This window comes from Leopardus geoffroyi, chromosome D2 (assembly GCF_018350155.1).
Source record: "Leopardus geoffroyi isolate Oge1 chromosome D2, O.geoffroyi_Oge1_pat1.0, whole genome shotgun sequence".
Lineage (NCBI taxonomy): Eukaryota > Metazoa > Chordata > Mammalia > Carnivora > Felidae > Leopardus > Leopardus geoffroyi.
In genome coordinates, this window is record NC_059334.1 from 34,906,228 (window position 1) to 34,921,908 (window position 15,681).

The 15,681-nt window shown below is 38.3% G+C and overlaps 1 long non-coding RNA gene across 3 annotated transcripts in view; it reads right to left on the reverse strand.

Moving 5' to 3' along the window:
• LOC123577416 overlaps positions 1–15,681 on the reverse strand; it is a 74,721-nt gene that overhangs the window by 3,923 nt on the left and 55,117 nt on the right. For 2 of the 3 annotated variants that reach the window (XR_006701830.1, XR_006701831.1), the window contains one exon: positions 3,735–3,894. This is a non-coding gene — a long non-coding RNA (uncharacterized LOC123577416). The remainder of the gene's footprint in view (positions 1–3,734; positions 3,895–15,681) is intronic. The other variant, XR_006701832.1, reaches the window with a different exon arrangement.

Here is a 15,681-nt window from a genome sequence, read left to right on the forward strand (position 1 = left end):
GTGGTTGAAAGCAGACTCTGAGAGAATGGAATATAGGACAGATAAAATTCGATAAGCACTGGGAATGATATTCAGCTTATTGTGCTTTGCATACTAATGGGTCTTCTGGGAGGTCCCTCCAGGAAGCCCGAAAGCAACACCAAGGCCCTGGGCTCCAGAAGGGCTGAGGGTTTAAAGGTACCAGGAGGGAAGTTAGGGAACGATGGGTGTGTCTAGAGGTCATTGGAAACCCATGGTTTCTGTTGCACGCTTTAGCCTAGACAAGCCCTTTCCACAATCATGGAAATCACAAAACAGAAAGTCAATTCTGGAAAGGTTATTGGAGGTCATTTAGTCCAACTCCTCTTCAAAGAAGAGCAAAATGAGGTCCACCCAGAGAGGTTAAGTAATTTGTCCAAGTTCACCCAGCAGCAGGGTTGAGACTTTAGTCTCCTCTTTTCATCTTTCTACCAAGCTGCTCCAGGAACGACAAGAGCTAACACTCAGGCCGACCTCATTGGCCCATCCTGAAAATATCCACTTAGTCCCACCTTTTCAAATATAACCTCTGCGTAGGAGAGATGCAATGCTAAACCCCATCTGAGAAACTATAGTCTCCTGCCATTCAGCTCCCTCCTGGCTTCAATAGCAGTTTCAAAATGTATTTTTTCTTCATTCCAGTAAAAAGTGTGCTAAATTTCATATAACTGAGATACAAAGCTTATTGCTAACTAGAAGAGCTTCTGGGGTTAAAGCAAAAGGGTTTTGTGAATGTTCTTTCTTTTAACTATCTGATGAAGCATTCCCCACCCCATCCACATTCCCCCACCTTCCACTTGAGCAAAGTATTTAGAAATATACTTGATCTTTTTGCCATTTCTCTGTGTTTTAGTGTTTTCAAGTGCCCCTTCTGATGTAGGTCAAAGCATTTTGTTTTTTTTTTTTTAATGTGAGATTGTATTCTTTCTGCCCAGATAGGATGGAAAGGACTTTTCCAAATAAGGAAGTTTTGCTGGAGTGTGTGGCTCAGGCAGCAGCAGTTGCTACCATCCTAACTTAGTCAGATACAGTAGGTCCTCTAAGCCAGGAAGACGAAGCATTTAAGGACTCATTAGCATTTTTGCACCATTGGGGGTCAGGGGGTGCTGCCAGCAGGTGGTTGTGGCAACCAGGGATGTGAAAAAAATTTGTAGAGAAGGCAAAGTTTGGTTTCGGCACACCTCTACTCTCCACATTCCCTACTTCCCAGCCCCAGAGTTCTGCAAGTTATTTGTTCTCTCTTCAGGACAGAGAGTGGATGCTCTGGTTTTTTGGAATCAGATAGATATGAGTTAAAGTTCTCACATATAATTTGTGTGATTTTCAGTAAGTTACTTAACTTTTTTTTTTAGCCCTTTTCCTTTCTTTTAAAGTAAAAATGGGGGCAGCTGGGTAGCTCAGTTGGTTAACCATCTGACTTCGGCTCAGGTCATGATCTCCTGGTTCCTGAGTTCGAGCCCCGTGTCAGTCTCTGTGCTGATGGCTTGGAGTCTGGAGCCTGCTCGGGATTTTGTGTCTCCCTCTCTCTCTGCCCTTCTCCCACTCATGCTCTTACTCTCTCTCTCTCTCAAAAGTAAATAAACATTAAAAATTTTTAAAGGAAAATGATAGTACTTATCTCATGGCATTTTTATGAGCAGTAAATAACCTACTAAATGTAATACATGTAGTGTGTCCCAATTCCCCTTTTTAGGCTCTAAAATTACTTGTTTTCTACCTTTTTTAAAGTACCTCCTCTACTACCAGAACATCTTAGTCGGTACTTAACCAGGGGTTAAGAGGAAAGTGTGATTATTAAAGTAATTTGTGCTAAGGTGTGAGTGACTACAATAAAAAATTTATTAGCCCATATGAATTTCTGACTTCTGAAACAAGGGATGTTGTTGTAAGCGAAATGAAGAATTTCCTTGCAATAATGAAGACATATTTTCTTTTGTAATGCTCCTTAATTTATACAACTATGCCTTGCTCCACGTGCCCCTAAAGTCTACTCAGCCTTTTAGGGTGAGAAGAGTCAAGTGCTCCTTAAGAGTCTATATAGTTCTGGAAACTTGATAAACAGGATCTTTTTTTTTCCCTAGAGAGAAGAATGCTAATCATCGTATTTTCAAAAATGTTGAAAAGCACATACTTTTTTAGATTGTTAAGTTCAGATCATAATGTAGTGAAAGCCTTTGACAGAAGTTTCTTATCTGAACAGCAAGGGCCTGTTTCCAAGGCCATACCCAAATGGAACAACAATTAACCCAAGACCAAGTAGATCTTAAGAGAGCCTTGATGTAAATCTGGCAGTTTCTCAAAAGGTTAAACACGTGGACCAGTAATTCCACTCTTACGCATACACCCAAGAGAAATGAAGACATATGTTTACACTAAAACTTGCACATGAATGTGCATAGCAACATTATTCATGATAGCTAAGAAGTAGAAACAACTCAAACGCTCATTAATTAATGAATGGATAAAGAAAACGTGGCACATCCATACAATGGAGTATTATTCAGCCATTAAAAGAAAGGAAGTACTGATACACACTGCAACATGAACTTTGAAAACATTATGATAAATGAAAAAGACTGACACAAAAGGCCACATATTATATGCTGCCATTTATGTGAAATTTCCAGAATAGGCAAATTCAAGGAGACAGAAAATAGATTAGTAGTTGCCTAGGGCTGGGGTGAATAGGGGAATGTTTGTTTGTTTGTTTGTTTGTTTGTTTTGTTTCTGTGATTCTTTTAATTATTTTAACAGTTTTAATGTTTATTTATTTTTGAGAGAGACCTAGAGACAGAGCATGAGCAGGGGAAGCAGAGCGGTAGAGAGAGAGGAAGACAGAGAATCCAAAGCAGGCTCCAGGCTCTGAGCTGTCAACACAGAGCCCAACGCAGGGCTTGAACTCATGAACCACGAGATCATGACCTGAGCTGAAGTAGATGCCTAACCGACTGAACCACCCAGGCACCCCAATTTTCACGATTTTAGATGCTGGAAAATTCTATATCTTCTCAATTTCAATCCTTTTTGTTATAAAATATAAATTTCCCAAATTAAAAAATAGGAGTCCTTAAAAATATTCTTTGCACAATTTGAGATAGGACAAAACACAATTATAGAATTTAAAAATTAGAACACTATGCACAGTTTGAGATTTCCTTTTAATCTGTCCTTTTTGCTTTAGTAGGATAAATTTCAATACTTTTTTTGGTGAGCTTTGTTGTCACTATGTGGAATGGGGAGTTTTGTTACTGGGCATGGGGTTTATATCTGGGGTGATGAAAATGTTCTAAAATTCATTTTGGTGATAATTGCACAACTCTGTGAATATATTAAAAATCAATGAGGGGCGCTGGGTGGCTCAGTTGGTTAAGCATTGACTCTTGATTTCGGGTCAGGTCATGATCTCAGGGTCATGAGATCAAGCCCCATGTTGGGCTCTGCACTGGGTGTGGAGTCTGCTTAAGATTCTCTCTGTTCCTTTCCCTCTCACAAGCCCCTCCCCAGCTTATGCACACACACACACACACACACACACACACACACACACACTCAAAGAGCCCAAAACAAACCAACAAGTTTTACACTTTAAATGGGTAAATTGTGTAGTATATAAACTATACCTCAATAAAGCTGTTACACACACACACACACACACACACACACACACACAGAAAGATAGCCTTGAGAAAAGTACTTGTTACCTTGTAGGTACTTACAGCTTGGCTGGTGAAAGGCTATAGGACTCCTGAGGTCTGGAAAATGGCTCTGGTATCCATTTGGATATGCTAGTGAGTGGCCACTTGTTTGAATCCAGGCATGGGTGGGAGGAGCCAGGGTGAGAACCTCATAAGCTTCTCATTCTGCATTCCAGTTCTTCTGACCAGAAACACAAATAAAGCAATAAAAAACAGGCCCGAAAATGGCTTCTAGAATACATTTTAACAGTTATTTGTAGTATTGCTGCTGTTTTCTCTTAAAAATCAAATTTCTCTTTAAGCCCTATAAATAGAACAAAGCTTATTAAAGGGATATCATTATTTAAGATTGGAGTCACAAGAGAAATCATATAATTACTAATTCCACAGGCAATGAATTAAAATAGAATACTCCAATCTACCAAAGGGAGACGAGACAGGATCTTGGAAAAGATGCTAGATTATTAACAGAGTTCTTTCACTCTAAAACAAAAAGCCTTAGGGGTCAACATGAAATTTAGTTGGAATTGCTTTGCTTCAAAGATCCGAATGACCAATAGAATACTAAAAGGAACTCCTTGTAGATTAGGAAATTCAATGTCATTAGTAGTTGTTTTAGGAACAATTTTGGTAAAAAAGGTACCACAACTTCATGAATTTTTGTGCCCGGGAAAGTGCCCCTCCTTGATTTATAGAATGGAAAAGAATAACTAAAGCACAATTCAGACCTTAAGTGAGCAGTCTCCGTTTCCTCTGAAACACCAAGAAAGCAGGGCAAAATTCCTATTTTGCAGCTTAACGCATGACTTGATAATTTAAGAATGCATTTGTATTAGTAAACGCTCAAAATTAAGGTTGACTTCACACATTTAAAAATGTTTTTACAATTTCAAAAATGGGGTGCCTGGGTTGTTCTGTTGGTTAAGTGTCTGACTTCAGCTCAGGTCATGATCTCACGGTTCGTGAATTTGAGCCCCACGTTGGGCTTTGCGCTGACAGCTCAGAGCCTAGAGCCTGCTTCGGATTCTGGGTCTCCTTCTCTCTCTGCCCCTCCCCTGTTCGTTCATGCTGTCTCTCTCTCTCAAAAATAAATAAATATTCTAAGAAGTTAAAAATAAATAAATAAAAAATTTCAAAAGCAATGCATTTTAACTATAAAAATGTAACTATGCAGGGTTGCCTGGGTGGCTCAGTTGGTTAAGCATCCCACTTTTGGTTTCAGCTCAGGTCATGACTTATTGGTTGGTGGGTTGGAGCCCTGTGTCTGATGACACAGCACAGAACCTGCTTGGGATTCTCCCTCCCTCTCTCTGCCCCTCTGTTGCTTGCCCACGTACCCGTGCACATACACACACACAAGCACACGGGTGCGCTCTCTCTCTCTCTCTCTCTCTGTGTCAAAATAAATAAATAATTTTTTAAAGGTAATAATGCAGCAGTATATAAATTATTATTAATAATTACTAACAATTAATACATATTTACAAAGTGCCTAGCGTTAGGTTTGGAGGCATCTGATTTAATCATCACAATCATCTAACAAGATAGTTATTATTATATTTTCCTCCACTTTGCAGATAAAAAAGCTGAAGCTCACAGAAATTAAGTAACTTGCCTAAGGTCATACATCTTGTGAATGGTAGAATCAGGATTTTAAACAACGCGGTTACGTTTCAACATCTAAGCTCTTAAATGGGTGGCTCAGTTGGTTGAGCATCTGACTCTTTTTTTTTTTTTTCTTAACGTTTATTTATTTTTGAGACAGAGAGAGACAGAGCATGAACGGGGGAGGGGCAGAGAGAGAGGGAGATACAGAATCTGAAACAGGCTCCAGGCTCTGAGCTGTCAGCGCAGAGCCCGACACGGGGCTCGAACTCACAGACTGAGAGATCATGACCGAGCTAAAGTAGGACTCCCAACCGACTGAGCCACCCAGGTGCCCCGAGCATCTGACTTGATTTGGGCTCAGGTCATGATCCCAGGATTGTGGGATCATGTGTTACATGCTCAGTGTGGAGCTTGTTGAAGATTTTCTTTTTCCCTCTGCCACTCTCCCCCACTGGTGCACACAAGTGCTCTCTCTCGCTTGCTCTCTCTCAAAAACAAACAGAAAAATCAAATTCATTTACCCTTTTTTTATTTCTAAAATAGTTTTTTATTTATTTTATTTTTTAAATTTAAGTTAATATTTATTTATTTACTTATTTTCTTATTTATTTATTTATTTATTTATTTATTTATTTATTTTACATCCAAGTTAGTTAGCATATAGTGCAACAATGATTTCAGGAGTAGATTCCTTAATGTCCCTTACCCATTTAGCCCATCTCCCCTCCCACAACCCCTCCAGCAACCCTCAGTTTATTCTCCATGTTTAAGAGTCTCATATTTTGTCCCCCTTCTTGTTTTGTATTATTTTTGCTTCCCTTCCCTTATGTTCATCTGTTTTGTCTCTTAAAGTCCTCATATGAGTGAAGTCATTTGATTTTTGTCTTTCTCTGACTCATTAATTTCACTTAGTATAATACTCTCCAGTTCCATCCACGTAGTTGCAAATGGCAAGATTTCATTCTTTTTGATTGCCGAGTAATACTCCATTGTATATACACACCACATCTTCTTTATCCATTCATCCATTGGTGGACATTTGGGCTCTTTCCATACTTTGGCTATTGTGGATAGTGCTGCCATAAACATGGGGGTGCATGTGTCCCTTGGAAACAGCACACCTGTATCCCTTGTATAAATACCTAGTAGTGCAATTGCTGGGTCGTAAGGTAGTTCTATTTTTAGTTTTTTGAGGAACCTCCATACTATTTTCCAGAGTGGCTGCACCAGTTTGCATTCCCACCAGCAGCACAAAAGGGTTCCCCTTTTTCCGCATCCTCACCAACATCTGTTGTTGCCTTAGTTGTTAATGTTAGCCATTCTGACATGTGTGAGGTGGTATCTCATTGTGGTTTTGATTTGTATTTCCCTGATAATGAGTGATGTTGAGCATTTTTTCATGTGTTGGTTGGCCATCTGGATGTCTTCTTTGGAGAAGTGTCTATTCATGTCTTTTGCCCATTTCTTCACTGGATTGTTTTTTGGGTGTTGTGTTTGCTAAGTTCCTCATAGATTTTGGATACTAACCCTTTATCTGATATGTTGTTTGCAAATATCTTCTCCCATTCCGTCAGTTGGCTTTTAGTTTTGCTGATTGTTTCCTTCACTCTGCAGAAGATTTTTATTTTGTTGAGGTCCCAATAGTTCATTTTTGCTTTTGTTTCCCTTGCCTCCAGGGATGTGTTGAGTAAGAAGTTACTTAGGCCGAGGTCAAAGAGGTTTTTGTCTGCTTTCTCCTTGAGGATTTTGATGGCTTCCTGTCTTATGTTTAGGTCTTTCATCCATTTCATCCAATGGTCTTTCATCCATTTTGAGTTTCTTTTTTATTTAAAAAAAAAATTTTTTTTAACGTTTTATTTATTTTTGAGACAGGGAGAGACAGAGCATGAACAGGGGAGGGTCAGAGAGAGGGAGACACAGAATCTGAAACAGGCTCCAGGTTCTGAGCTGTCAGCACAGAGCCCGACGTGGGGCTCAAACTCACGGACCGAGAGATCATGACCTGAGCTGAAGTCGGCCGCTTAACCGACTGAGCCACCCAGGCGCCCCATTTTGAGTTTATTTTTGTGCATGGTGTGAGAAAGTGGTCCAGGTTCATTTTTCTGCATGTCTCTGTCCAGTTTTCCCAACAGCATTTGCTGAAGAGACTGTCTTTGTTTCATTGGATATTCTTTCCTGCTTTGTCAAAGATTAGTTGGCCATTATGTTTGTAGGTCCATTTCAGTGTTTTCTATTCTGTTCCATTGATCTATGTGTCTGTTTTTGTGCCAGTTCCATACTGTCTAGACGATTACAGCTTTGTAATACATCTTGAAGTCCAGGATTGTGATGCTTCCATATTTGGTTTTCTTTTTCAAGATTTCTTTGACTATTTGGGGGTCTTTAGGGGTTCCATATAAATTTTAGGATTGTTTGTTCTAGCTCTCTGAAGAATGCTGGTGATATTTTGACAGGGATTGCAAATTCCTTTACCCTTAAAGTAAAGGTCCCATCAACTTCTCTAATCATCTTCTTCGAAATTAACTATTATTTGCTGTTAACTGGGGATTAGAAAGATAAAGTTTAATAACTGGAAAATAACCTTTAGCTTTCTCATAAAAATATCAATGAATCAGATATATTATAGAATACATAAAATTAATTAAATGTAGAAATGTAATTAAATATAATTAATTATATAAAATTAATAAATATATAGAATTAATATATTATAAAATATATTTAAATATTCATGGACCAGATATCAACCCAAGAGAAATGAATACTCATGTCCATATAAAAGCATGTATTTGAAGGGCGCTTGCCACTTTTAGTCAACTAACTTGAACAATGGAAACTTGAGTATGGTAGAAGGGCCCACAGAGACTCCCTACTGAATACAAACAGGCCCATTAGGCCACCCATCTCAAAATATCCATAAGGCCTAGCTGACCAATGAGTTACTTATACCTGGACATAGGTTCCAAAAAAGGAAAATTCCCATACCTTCTCACCTTCCCCCTTAAATACAGCTTCCCCACCCCCCACCTGCTGCCTCCTGGCAGGCAGTCTCTCCTTTGCTGTCCTGCCCATTGCTCCCTTGTGGTATAGTCAATAAACTTCTCTCTCCTTTGTTCTGCATTGGGGGAATTCTTTCACCAGCCTCTGATCAGGTCATCCCACAGAGATCATATGGAGAAGTGACTTAGAGACCAGGTAGAAAGGGAGAGACCCTGAGACTGCATGGGCAAAGAGGCCCCATCCATCTCAGTGGCCTATTTCAGCCCTATCCCTCTTCTAACCAACCTCAGCAAAGTTCCAAACATGTGAGTGTGCCATCTTGGATGTTCAGCCTAGGGGACACCCAGATGACTGCAGCTTCATCTGCTGTCACAGGGAGCAGAACTCCCAACTAAGGCCAATCAATCCACAGAATCATGACAGATAATACAATACAGCCACTGAATTTTAGAGTGGTTTTATTATGCAGCCATAAATAATTGAAATGAAACATTTTTGTTTTCTATTCCTCCAATCTTTTGGAGGTGTTGATGGGCTTTGCTATTCTTAGAGTTATTTAGGGGAAGAAAATGCCATTGTCTGTTTTTCTTTCTTTCTTCTTTCTTTCTCTTCTTTCTTTCTTTCTTTCTTTCTTTCTTTCTTTCTTTCTTTCGAAGCATGCGTGCAAGTGGGGGGGGGGGGCAGAGAGAGAGAGAGAGAGAGAATCCCAAGCAGGCTCTGCACTGTCACCACGGAGCCTGATGTGGGGTCGGAACTCACGAACCTTGAGGTCATGACCCGAGCCAAAATCAAGAGTTGGGTGCTTAACCGAGTCACCCAGGTGTCCCTATTGTTTTTCATTTTTAATTTTTTAAAGTTTATTTATTTATTTTGAGAGAGAGAGAGCAGGGAGGGGCAGAGAGAGAGAGAGAGAGAGAGAGAGAGAGAGAATCCCAAGCAGACTCTGCACCATCACCACAGAACCTGATGTGGGCTTGAACTCATGAACCTTCAGGTCATGACCTGAGCTGAAATCAAGAGTCGGACGCTTAACCAACTGAGCCACCCAGGTGCCCTTTGTTTTTAATTTTTAAAACTTTATTTGGCAATAATTTCAAATCTACAAAAAAAGTTGCAAAGTAGTACACAGAGCTTCCGTATACTTCCATCTTGATCCTCTATTTATTTCTCAATTATTTGAGAGTAAGTTGTAGACACAATGCCCCATTACCTTTAGTATTCTAATTTGTATTTCTTGAGTGCAAGGATTCAGTATAACAATCAAAATCAGGAAATTAATGTTGATCCAATAATATCATCCAATCTATATACCCTACTCAAATCTTATGGTCTCAATAACGTCCCTTTTAGGTTCAGGATTCGGTTTACAATCATATATTGCATTTAGTTGTGTCTCTTTAGTCTTCTTCAGTCTGGAACAGTTTCTCAGTGTTTAATGATCTTTCATGATCTTGATAGTTTTGGAGACCCCAAACCAATTGCTTTTGAGAATGTTTCTCAATTATGGGGAGTTGTCTGATGTTTCTTTGTAATTTATGCATTTTGGCAGGAATCTTACAGAAGTGATGCTGTGCTAGTCTCCAGGAATCATATGAGGAGGCACATGATGTCAATTTGTTCCATTAATGATGATGTCAACTTTTATTACTTAGTTAAGATTGTGTCTGCCAAGTTCTCTATTGTAACATAATAAATTATTATTTTGTAGCAAGACTCTTTGAGATCATTTGACTATCTTGTTTCTTAGCAAATTTTCACCAGTTTACCATCAGTTAATGATTCTAGCCTGAATAAATTATTATTCTGATGATTATGAAATGGGAATTTTCTAATCTTGTCATTCATTCTAGATTAGGTAGGATAGAGCTTTCCTTTCTCTCCAATTAATTAATTAATTAATTAATGTCAGTATGAACTTAGGATTTGTCTTTTACTCACAGGGTTACAATCTGTTATTATTGTTATTTATTTTGATACTCAATTTGTCCCAGACTTACCAGCGGAAGCCACCTCAAGCTGGTTACTGTGTATTATACACAAGCTCCCATAGTTTTTCAAGCATTTTTTTTAACCTTCTGGTGTCATAAAATGTTCCAAATACATACATCTTATATTTTCCTTGCTCTAGTCCTAGAGTCATATTGTGGCAAGGAGACCTGGTTCCTTTTAGCAGATAATGTTATCTAGAAAAAAAAGATCTAAATCGGTTCATTGTTATCAGAATGCCATTGCTTCTAGACCCTCTTAGTGAACAGAGCTAGAACACACACACACACACACACACACACACACACACACACACACACACTTATATTTGTCTATCTAATCAGGCCATAAGACTGATATCTCCAGTTCCTTTGCAGCACTCCAGGATATATTCTGGACTTCCTAATTTCCATAGTTGTAACTCCTTTCTCTGATAGTGAGAAATCTGTATTTATTTATTTGTCTAACCCTGGACATACCAACTTCCATCCTTTACTGGGTACCAGTGGAAAGCTCAGCCCTAATGAAGGCAAAGAGGAAGAGAAAAGAAAAGTCCTTTTTTTTTCTATGTGTCAGAAACTTGAGCAACATATAGCAGACATTTATGTATATTTAACTTTTGACCAAGCAGTACACAGACCATTCACGTTCTTAAATAACACAAAGGATAAGCAGGTTTGCTTAAAGATCCATATATTATCATTAGCAAAGATTTTGGCAAACTAGATTTTCAGTGGCATCTGAAAAAGCAACAAGATACTAGATTGTGAACCAGAAGGAACTTGGTTTAATTTCTGTCTATAAGAGTCAGTGAAGCAACCGTTGGTAAATTTCTTAATTTCTCTGAAATGCAGTTTCCTCTTCTTAAAATGGAGATAAATGAAAGACATTATTCTGCTTAGGATAAATGAGATAAAATATATGCAGTGGCTTGCCTTGGTAGAAACTGGATCTTGAGCTTTTTTTTTTAAGCCAAATAAAAACTGTTATTTAAAAATTATAAGCAGTTCCTTCTTGCTAACAAGTGAAGATTTGGATACATATTGAACGTTGGCCCCCCCTCTGTTCTGGAAAAGCCGTGACTGTTTTAAAATTATGCAAACAAGTACACAGTATCCACCCTTTGTTCTTAGGAGAATATTGAATAAAATGTAGTGGTTTTCAATCAGGAAGTTATATGTTTGATCATGTAAATTGGGTGTATCTTTAGTGTTCTTGAAGGGGAAACTGTTCTTTCTTCCATGAATCTAGGCTGTCCTATGCCTATAATTGTTACTCATTCTTGGGTAGTAGTGTAAAAATTTTTGTTTGTTTGTTTGTTTGTTTGTTTGTTTTTTAGGAAGGAACGCTGAGGACTGCAGGAGGGACCACAGACATGAACTTCACCTCACGTTGGAGGAATGACTGTACACAATGATAGCTCTGGGCTATTATTGCCCTTCACATTATAATTTTTAAGACTGGATAAACCAGAATGTATTCATACTGATCTGTTAGTTCAGGTCCATTGAAAAGCAAATCAAGATGCTATTAAATGTCCAACAAATTTATTAGGAAAAATGCTTGTGAGACAAATGGAGAGAGAACAAAGAGAGTTTGGACAGTTATTTTCCAGACTATGGATGAAAAAGTAAAGTAATTCAGACTACAGAGGGTGGAGAATGAAGCAGGTGCCCAGGAGAACAAGGGGCTCCAGAAGAAGGCACAGAGAAGATACCTGCTATTGTACTTGACTACTCCTGGATCCCTTTTGTTCTGTGTCTTATGAGGCTGGGCTGCACATCTTATCCTTGGATTGTGTCGGGTACTCTACTATCTATGCAAAACATGGCTTTTTTGTTCAAGTCTTTTAAAAATATTTTTAAAGTTTATTTATTTATTTTGAGAGAGGGAGAGAGCACAAGTGGGGGAGGGGTAGAGAGATTAGAAAGAGAGAATCGCAAGCAGGATTCACACTGTCAGCGTAGAGCTGGGCACAGGGCTTGAATTCACGACCATGAGATCATGACCTGAGACGAAATGAGGAGTCAGCCACTTAACCGACTGAGCCACCCAGGCATCCCTGTTCAAGTTTTGATTCACATTGACCTGCCTGTACTCCTAGCAAAACTTTTCCAACTCTGGGACACTATGGACTCTGGGTTCCTCCTCCCTGGCAATGAGCCAGAGCAATTGTAAAGCTCCCACTGCTTGTTTCTCTTCTTTCAGGTGTTACTACCATGCACTGCCTATTGGCTAATGTTTGAAAATGATTGTTTCAAATGTTTTGTGTGGTTTTTCTTTAGTTTTTAGGTAAGAGGGTAAATCTGGTCCCTGTTACTCTGTCTTGGTCAAACTTGGAAGTTAACTTCCTATTTGTTTATGCCAGTCTTAGGGTTCTATTATTTGTAGCTAAAAGCATTCTTAATGGATACATGCCTCGTTGAAATCATTTAGGTGACTAATTTATATTCTGACTAAAATATAATCTTTACTGTATATCAAACAAAGAGTAAAATGATATTAAGTGGTGACATACTAAGGTAATTATCATTAAAAAAGAGATGACTATCAACATCACTAAATTGATATATTGAAGGTTGTAGCTAATGCAATAAGATAAGAAAATAAGATGGAAGTGCAAGCTGGTGCAGCTGCTCTGGAAAACAGTATGGAGGTTCCTCAAAAAACTAAAAATAGAACTACCTTACGACCCAGCAATTGCACTACTAGGTATTTATCCAAGGGATACAGGTGTGCTGTTTCGAAGGGACACTTGCACCCCCATGTTTATGGCAGCACTATCCACAATAGCCAAAGTATGGAAAGAGCCCAAATGTCCACCAATAGATGAATGGATAAAGAAGATGTGGTGTGTATATATACAATGAAGTATTACTCAGCAATCAAAAAGAATGAAATGTTGTCATTTGCACCTATGTGGATAGAACTAGAGGGTATTATAATAAGTGAAATTAGCCAGTCAGAGATAGACAAATAGCATATGACTTCACTCATATGAGGAATTTAAGAGACAAAACAGATGAACATAAGGGAAGGGAAGCAAAAATCATATAAAAACAAGGACGGGGACAAAACATAAGAGACTCATAAATATGGAGGACAAACAGAGGGTTACTGGAGGGGGTGTGGAAGGGGGATGGGCTAAATGGGTAAGGGGCGTTAAGGAATATACTCCTGAAATCATTGTTGCACTATATGCTAACTAATTCGGATGTAAATTTAAAAAAAACATAACATTTTTAAAAAGATTAGAAAATAAGATATACAGGAATAAATATTGCAAATAAAGTGGCAACATGAATTTGATTTTTCAGATGATATGATTACATAACAAGAAAACCCAAGAGACTATCAAAAATACATCTTATTCACAGCCAGTAAGAGAATTTATCTTATGGTAAATTTAAAAATAGCCTTTCTTTAAATTATAAATAATTTCTTAGAAAGGGTAATTTCAAAAGCTGTTCCAGTTATCAACAAACTATGAATACCTAGAAATAAATTTACTAAGATAATACCTCTCTGTGTGAAAAAAGCAATACATTTTATTGAAGGAACACAACACAAAACTTTCATAATTATCATATACAAAACCCTTATTTGCAAATACCATTTCCAAACATTTCTGAGGGTGGGGACTTGAAGATTTTCTCTCAAAGTCTTCCCTACCACTTTAGATCAGCTAAAGTTTGATAATGATCAAATAATTAGAAACTTCTGCCTGAGTTTCCTAGATTTTGCTTTGGTGCCCAGCCTAATGGTGTTCAAGCTGCTGTCCTTATTAGTGGCTTTTTGCACATTTGAATGATGTCTGTTATTGATTGGCAAAATGCTGAATTGCCAAATACTGTACAGTGTTGTATATTATGTGTGTATGTTAATACATACAGTTAACAGCTTAGTTGGCAAAGATGTGGACAAGATAGAAATTTGAAGAAGATAGCAAAGAACTCTTAAACGGTCTTAGCTGAAAGGGGATGGGAAGTGCATGGGTGCAATGCTTTGTGTGAATATTTTACCTAATTTATAAATTCCAGGATTTCTCTTAAGTGAATTTCTGAAAATCATGGCATTCCTGTACTAGCCAAAGAAGTTTTCTTTATAGAAGCATAGAAATCCATACTGCGTATTGTTCTTACAGATGGAATCAATAGTTTTCTAGATTAGTGTTTATCAAATGCCAGATCTTGTACTGATTGTGTCAGAATCACCAAGGGACCTTACTAATAATACATATTCTTTGGCTCCATCAACTGAGTCAGAGTATTTTGGGCAGGGTCTAGAAGTTTGTATTTTGAAAAAGCTCCCTTAGTTGATTCTGAGGTGTACCCACATTTTAGAAATAAATATCTGGAAAACTCCATACCACCTAAATGTTTTGCCTGTTGTCCTACCACAATGTCTGAAATTCTCATGTTACATTTAAATGTTGAAGGCTGTGATTGATGCATAAATGTTATCAATGTGTATTAAGCAGTGTTTCTTCACTTGTCAGGGACAAAGACCTAACTTTAGCAAACTGGCTAACACAACTGGGAAGAGGGAGGAGAGGTTTTTTCAGTCCTGGCTTGCTCCAATAATTCAAATGATGTCATCAGGGATTGGGGCTTTTCATTTCTTAGAAGGCTGTCTCCACTTAATGGGGAAGAAAGTTGTTTTTAGGCTTTCCTAAAACATGATTTGCAAACTGGAGGTAGAGAGGGAAGACAGGGAGTGAGTGACAGAAAGAGAGAGACAGGGAGAGAGAGAGAGAGAAATAATTTTCTAATAGCTCAGCATGAGAGTTCCCAAGAAGCTCTAGGCAATCATGCATCACATGCATATCACTGGGTGAGAAAGGGGTGTGGTCAACTTCATCTCAACCATCTTGAATAGGTTCTCTTTAGGAAATAAGGGTTTTGTCACCAAATGAAGATGAATGTGATGCTGAGAAGTCAAAATAAAAGATGATTTATACAAAGTGATATGATAGGGGCAAAGAATGCATCAGCACAGACCAGTGGTTCTTGTAGCATAGTCCAGGGACTGCTTTGAGTATCTGAGATACTTTCAGGAGGTCCACATTATTTTTCATAAAAATATATTATTCTGGGGTGCCTGGGTGGCTTAGTTGGTTGAGTGACTGACTCTTGATTTTGGCTCAGGTCATGATCCTAGGGTCATGGAATCAAGCCCCACATTGGGCTCCATGCTGAGTATGGAACCTGCCTGGGGTTCTTTCACTCCCTCTGTCCCTTTACCCTGCTTGCAGCTCTCTCTCTCTGTCTCTCTAAAATAAAAACAATTAAAATATGTTATTTATGTTAATGCATGATGGGTTTATCATTATTTTTAAAAATTAATTAATAAATATATAAAAGTTTTATCAATT